Below are 7500 nucleotides of genomic sequence, written 5' to 3'. Positions count from 1 at the left end.
ACTGGGAATTCCTCGTTCATGGGGAACAATTGCAAGCCCCAATCCCTAGCACGAAGGAGGTTCAGCGGGTTACCCCGACCTTTCGGCCTAGGAAGACACGCTGATTCCTTCAGTGTAGCGCGCGTGCGGCCCAGAACATCTGAGGGCATCACAGACCTGTTATTGCTCAATCTCGTGCGGCTAGAAGCCGCCTGTCCCTCTAAGAAGAAAAGTAATCGCTGACAGCACGAAGGATGTCACGCGACTAGTTAGCAGGCTAGAGTCTCGTTCGTTATCGGAATTAACCAGACAAATCGCTCCACCAACTAAGAACGGCCATGCACCACCACCCACCGAATCAAGAAAGAGCTATCAATCTGTCAATCCTTCCGGTGTCCGGGCCTGGTGAGGTTTCCCGTGTTGAGTCAAATTAAGCCGCAGGCTCCACTCCTGGTGGTGCCCTTCCGTCAATTCCTTTAAGTTTCAGCTTTGCAACCATACTTCCCCCGGAACCCAAAAGCTTTGGTTTCCCGGAGGCTGCCCGCCGAGTCATCGGAGGAACTGCGGCGGATCGCTGGCTGGCATCGTTTATGGTTAGAACTAGGGCGGTATCTGATCGCCTTCGAACCTCTAACTTTCGTTCTTGATTAATGAAAACATACTTGGCAAATGCTTTCGCTTCTGTTCGTCTTGCGACGATCCAAGAATTTCACCTCTAACGTCGCAATACGAATGCCCCCGCCTGTCCCTATTAATCATTACCTCGGGTTCCGAAAACCAACAAAATAGAACCGAGGTCCTATTCCATTATTCCATGCACACAGTATTCAGGCGGGCTTGCCTGCTTTAAGCACTCTAATTTGTTCAAAGTAAACGTGCCGGCCCACCGAGACACTCAATAAAGAGCACCCTGGTAGGATTTCAACGGGGTCCGCCTCGGGACGCACGAGCACGCACGAGGCGGTCGCACGCCTTCGGCTCGCCCCACCGGCAGGACGTCCCACGATACATGCCAGTTAAACACCGACGGGCGGTGAACCAACAGCGTGGGACACAAATCCAACTACGAGCTTTTTAACCGCAACAACTTTAATATACGCTATTGGAGCTGGAATTACCGCGGCTGCTGGCACCAGACTTGCCCTCCAATAGATACTCGTTAAAGGATTTAAAGTGTACTCATTCCGATTACGGGGCCTCGGATGAGTCCCGTATCGTTATTTTTCGTCACTACCTCCCCGTGCCGGGAGTGGGTAATTTGCGCGCCTGCTGCCTTCCTTGGATGTGGTAGCCGTTTCTCAGGCTCCCTCTCCGGAATCGAACCCTGATTCCCCGTTACCCGTTACAACCATGGTAGGCGCAGAACCTACCATCGACAGTTGATAAGGCAGACATTTGAAAGATGCGTCGCCGGTACGAGGACCGTGCGATCAGCCCAAAGTTATTCAGAGTCACCAAGGCAAACGGACCGGACGAGCCGACCGATTGGTTTTGATCTAATAAAAGCGTCCCTTCCATCTCTGGTCGGGACTCTGTTTGCATGTATTAGCTCTAGAATTACCACAGTTATCCAAGTAACGTGGGTACGATCTAAGGAACCATAACTGATTTAATGAGCCATTCGCGGTTTCACCTTAATGCGGCTTGTACTGAGACATGCATGGCTTAATCTTTGAGACAAGCATATGACTACTGGCAGGATCAACCAGGGAGCTGCGTCAACTAGAGCTGAGCAGCCGGCCGCCCGGGAGTGTGTCCCGGGGACCCGCGCGAACACGCAAGCGTCCGCTCAATTATTCTGCAAACAGGAGGAGGCTGAGCTCCCCTGCACAACACACCTCGAAACCCTCTCAGGTCCCGGCGGCGCGCAGCGCCGTCCTAAGTACTTGGTCGGGTTCGAGAGAGGCGCAATCGCCCGGAGTTAGGCGAGTAGACGCTTTAGGTGCGACCACCCGTGCTCCCAACTGAGCTTGCCGCTGCCGACAGAGGCCCGGGAGCGTGCTGTCGTGGCATTGCCGGCGGGAGACAACACGCGCCACCTACGGTGACCGGCAGCTCCAACGCCGGCGCCACAGAAGGACAAAAGCCCCACTTGGGTGCCGAAGCGAACTCTCCCAGCACAGCGCACGCGCCAACACGTCCGCACAGCTGCGATACAAACCACCTGCGAGAACCGCTGGGGCGACCGAGCAGCAGACGGCGTCGCGGCGCCGAGCGCCGGGCGGCGGCGCATCCTCAGCGCACAAAGTCCTCAATCGGACCAGCACACTGCAGATGGCCACCGCGCTTCGCACCGGGCCCGCGAGGACCTACTTTGGCCGCAAGGCGCCGCGAGCAGGGGGCGCCGGCGCGCAGCTGCGCCGCCTGCCGCGTCCGTCGGCCGGCGCGCCTGCCACTGGCCGCCCCCACCAGCCGGCTGTAGCGCGTGCGCCCACGCACCGCGCTGCCAGCACGCCGGGCGGCCCCCCCTCACCGGCCGGGGACGGTCCCACCCAGCCACCGCCGCGTATCGCCTCACACCCAGATCCCCTTTCACGTTCGTGGGCATGGTGGGTATCCCTGAAACAACCGGTTAATAGCTCGACCGATCGTCGCCAACACTGATTCACCTCTAGCGAGAACAACCGCACCACAACGGGTTACCAGTTGTTCATTTGCGTAACGTCACCAGCAAACGTACACGTCCATCGCCATTTGCAACGAGTATTGCATGCCTGTGTCAGGTGTCACAACACACTACGTCTGCCCACATAGACGCAACAACATGTGCACGCCTAGAGAACACGTGGAAGGTCGACCCCGTACGTATGCGGTGTCCATTGCGCGAACGACTGTCAGCCGGCCTCTGCAGCATGTCGCAGATGTGGAACACGGTGCAACATGCTATCACGGTGTGTGAGAAGAGACGACTACGTCCGAATACACGCTCCACTACATCAACAGACTGCTCATGCTGATCGCCATCCAGGGCGTCCGTTCCTCCCACACGTCTGTATGGCGTACCACACTGCAATCCAGCTCTTATAGGGAGACGACACGTAGCTGCGTGCACAATATTTGGACTGTATGGTCCGCCGTTGCTAGGCGCAGTCGTCATACGGCCACATGTGCCACGATGTATCATTCAGTACATACGGACCAATGTGCAGTACAGTTTGTGGGTTTTGCGTACATCGGCGGACAGGTGACAGGCCGTACCACAACGTAGGCTGAGTACGTCGGCATGCGAAGGGCGTTGAACATGCAAACTTCTCACCGACCAGCTTGCGAAGGCAGGGGGGAAGGGGGGGGGGCATGTACGTCCTGCTGCTATCCACATTACAGTGTATAGCAGGAGCATGTGGAAAGTCAGCAACACCTGCAAGGTGTTTAACATGACGCGATACACAGGGGACCGGGCAGTGCGAGTAGCGAACTATATTGCGAGGGTTGCGGTTAGGCAACACTACACTAATTTAACGAGTTGCATAACAATTACAGAGCAGGTTCAGCGACAACGTGCGTCAGGTTAAGGCGCAATATAGTTTTGGTTACGGCGCACTTTAGGTTAGGTTAAGGCATATTATAGGTTAGGTTAAGGCATATTATAGGTTAGGTTAAGGCATATTATAGGTTAGGTTAAGGCATATTATAGGTTAGGTTAAGGCATATTATAGGTTAGGTTAAGGCATATTATAGGTTAGGTTAAGGCATATTATAGGTTAGGTTAAGGCATATTATAGGTTAGGTTAAGGCATATTATAGGTTAGGTTAAGGCATATTATAGGTTACGTTACGGCACAACATGGGTTACGTTACGGCACAACATGGGTTACGTTACGGCACAACATGGGTTACGTTACGGCACAACATGGGTTACGTTACGGCACAACATGGGTTACGTTACGGCACAACATGGGTTACGTTACGGCACAACATGGGTTACGTTATGGCACAACATGGGTTACGTTACGGCACAACATGGGTTACGTTACGGCACAACATGGGTTACGTTACGGCACAACATGGGTTACGTTACGGCACAACATGGGTTACGTTAAGGCACAAATTAGGTTAGGTTAAGGCACAAACTAGGTTAGGTTAAGGCACAACGTAGGTTAGGTTAAGGCACAACGTAGGTTAGGTTAAGGCACAACGTAGGTTAGGTTAAGGCACAACGTAGGTTAGGTTAAGGCACAACGTAGGTTAGGTTAAGGCACAACGTAGGTTAGGTTAAGGCACAAATTAGGTTAGGTTAAGGCACAAATTAGGTTAGGTTAAGGCACAAATTAGGTTAGGTTAAGGCACAAATTAGGTTAGGTTAAGGCACAAATTAGGTTAGGTTAAGGCACAACGTAGGTTAGGTTAAGGCACAACGTAGGTTAGGTTAAGGCACAACGTAGGTTAGGTTAAGGCACAACGTAGGTTAGGTTAAGGCACAACGTAGGTTAGGTTAAGGCACAACGTAGGTTAGGTTAAGGCACAACGTAGGTTAGGTTAAGGCACAACGTAGGTTAGGTTAAGGCACAACGTAGGTTAGGTTAAGGCACAACGTAGGTTAGGTTAAGGCACAACGTAGGTTAGGTTAAGGCACAAATTAGGTTAGGTTAAGGCACAAATTAGGTTAGGTTAAGGCACAAATTAGGTTAGGTTAAGGCACAAATTAGGTTAGGTTAAGGCACAAATTAGGTTAGGTTAAGGCACAAATTAGGTTAGGTTAAGGCACAAATTAGGTTAGGTTAAGGCACAAATTAGGTTAGGTTAAGGCACAACGTAGGTTAGGTTAAGGCACAACGTAGGTTAGGTTAAGGCACAACGTAGGTTAGGTTAAGGCACAACGTAGGTTAGGTTAAGGCACAACGTAGGTTAGGTTAAGGCACAACGTAGGTTAGGTTAAGGCACAACGTAGGTTAGGTTAAGGCACAACGTAGGTTAGGTTAAGGCACAACGTAGGTTAGGTTAAGGCACAACGTAGGTTAGGTTAAGGCACAACGTAGGTTAGGTTAAGGCACAACGTAGGTTAGGTTAAGGCACAACGTAGGTTAGGTTAAGGCACAACGTAGGTTAGGTTAAGGCACAACGTAGGTTAGGTTAAGGCACAACGTAGGTTAGGTTAAGGCACAACGTAGGTTAGGTTAAGGCACAAATTAGGTTAGGTTAAGGCACAAATTAGGTTAGGTTAAGGCACAAATTAGGTTAGGTTAAGGCACAAATTAGGTTAGGTTAAGGCACAAATTAGGTTAGGTTAAGGCACAAATTAGGTTAGGTTAAGGCACAACGTAGGTTAGGTTAAGGCACAACGTAGGTTAGGTTAAGGCACAACGTAGGTTAGGTTAAGGCACAACGTAGGTTAGGTTAAGGCACAACGTAGGTTAGGTTAAGGCACAACGTAGGTTAGGTTAAGGCACAACGTAGGTTAGGTTAAGGCACAACGTAGGTTAGGTTAAGGCACAACGTAGGTTAGGTTAAGGCACAACGTAGGTTAGGTTAAGGCACAACGTAGGTTAGGTTAAGGCACAACGTAGGTTAGGTTAAGGCACAACGTAGGTTAGGTTAAGGCACAACGTAGGTTAGGTTAAGGCACAACGTAGGTTAGGTTAAGGCACAACGTAGGTTAGGTTAAGGCACAACGTAGGTTAGGTTAAGGCACAACGTAGGTTAGGTTAAGGCACAACGTAGGTTAGGTTAAGGCACAACGTAGGTTAGGTTAAGGCACAACGTAGGTTAGGTTAAGGCACAACGTAGGTTAGGTTAAGGCACAACGTAGGTTAGGTTAAGGCACAACGTAGGTTAGGTTAAGGCACAACGTAGGTTAGGTTAAGGCACAACGTAGGTTAGGTTAAGGCACAACGTAGGTTAGGTTAAGGCACAACGCAGGTTAGGTTAAGCACAACGTAGGTTAGGTTAAGGCACAACGTAGGTTAGGTTAAGGTACAATATAGGTTAGGTTAAGGTACAATATAGGTTAGGTTAAGGTACGATATAGGTTAGGTTAAGGTACGATATAGGTTAGGTTAAGGTACAATTTAGGTTAGGTTAAGGTACGATATAGGTTAGGTTAAGGTACAATATGGCGTAGGTTCAGATACACATTGTTGTAGGGAAAGGTGTATTGGGGGGGGGGGCGGCGGCAGGTTCGTTGATAGTGATTATCGTAATTGGATGCCTGCGGTATTATCTGATTTGTCACGTCAGGATGCACTTTTGGCTCATGACAGGCGGCGCTCCAATTCCATGGTTGTGGCAGATCTGTGTCTTTCATTCCTGCCATTGAATGTGTGCTGTGACAGGAGGCAGTATTGTGATGTTGGGTGCACCCCTGTGTAGGACATGTGTGGGTGTTCGTGGCTTAGCTGAGCAATGTGCGGATGTCGGAAGGGTGGGATATTGTGTTTTCTGGGTGGACCTCCCGGTCTGGTAATGATAGTGTGGATTGTGTCATGTGGCGGAGAGGATGCACTGGATGTTCTTCCATGCTGGTGGTTAGATATTGTGTGTGTGCCTGTTACAGGCAGAGAGTAGTGTGTGATAAGAGAGTAGTGTGTGATAAGAGAGTAGTGTGTGATAAGAGTGTCTGGCTGACGTGTGGTTCTCATTGTGTGCAGAGTCTTTCAGCATGTATAGGGACGGTTGTATACATTGTATTCTGATGGCTCTGCATCTATTACTCATCAGTGCCGTGTATACGGTTACTCTGGTTCCAGTCGAAACTGTTCTATCTCTGTACATTAGTGACACTGCGGCTCCACTATGTTGCCGCCCCTGTCGGCCGTTTCCCCCAGTGTATGGCTAATGATTATCAGCAATCAGTCTATTAGTCAATACCGGTAGTGTGACGACGTCAAATGTCCGGGATGGGGGAAGCTACACCCTTCCCGTGGGTCAGGGCCTAGAAAGACTCTTCCCACGCAGGAGACTCGGACTGTCGTTACTCTTCCGAGACATATATGTGCCCAGCGTTTTTTGCGACTGCGAGTGCAACGCCCACGGGTGCCGACATGGATGGGGCGCTTCCTAGCTGATGGCTCAGCATGAGAATCCGTACAGTGAGCAATGCGATCGCGTCTGTAGCTTGTACGTGGTACAGCTCGCAGCTCATGAATAGGGACAGCGGGAATGTCGCATATTGGAAATATCTCTTCATGAAACGCATGTTATAGGTGTGGATTGCACCTTACGAGTGCGGGAAACGTCCGCCGTTCATCCGCTGGCGATGCGAGTTTGGCGGTTGGGGTGGGGCACGAACGGGTGCAGGTGGTGTGATTGCCGGTCCACGACTTCGTGCGGCAGAGGCACTGGCGTATGGGTGCTGTGGTCGAGAGAGGCTGCATGCTTTGTGGGTGGCGTCGAAAGATGGGCACTGTGGGCCCATCGATGTCTTAGTCGGCTTGGCGTCCCATAGATGGCGGTATCGTCGTTGCAGGAGCTCATGCTGAGGGAGACCTACAGATGGCGGTATGTTTTGTGGTGCGCTCGACATGGCGGACGTAGTGTTGTCAGATTCGCATAGATGGAGCTATCGCATGTGGTTTCGCCATATTT

General features: G+C 51.0%; 1 non-coding gene across 1 annotated transcript in view; it reads right to left on the bottom strand.

The window, feature by feature from the left end:
* Window positions 1-1691, bottom strand: part of LOC126435701 (small subunit ribosomal RNA) — a 1909-nt gene extending 218 nt beyond the window's left edge. Inside the window, exon 1 of the ribosomal RNA XR_007580135.1 lies at window positions 1-1691. This exon is cut by the window's left edge and continues 218 nt beyond it. This is a non-coding gene — a ribosomal RNA (small subunit ribosomal RNA).
* Window positions 1692-7500: the final 5809 nt, after the last annotated feature.

Source organism: Schistocerca serialis, unplaced genomic scaffold (assembly GCF_023864345.2).
Source record: "Schistocerca serialis cubense isolate TAMUIC-IGC-003099 unplaced genomic scaffold, iqSchSeri2.2 HiC_scaffold_1215, whole genome shotgun sequence".
In the NCBI taxonomy this organism is placed as follows: domain Eukaryota; kingdom Metazoa; phylum Arthropoda; class Insecta; order Orthoptera; family Acrididae; genus Schistocerca; species Schistocerca serialis.
Note: the sequence above shows the minus strand (reverse complement) of the source record. Positions and strands in the feature narration are given on the sequence as shown.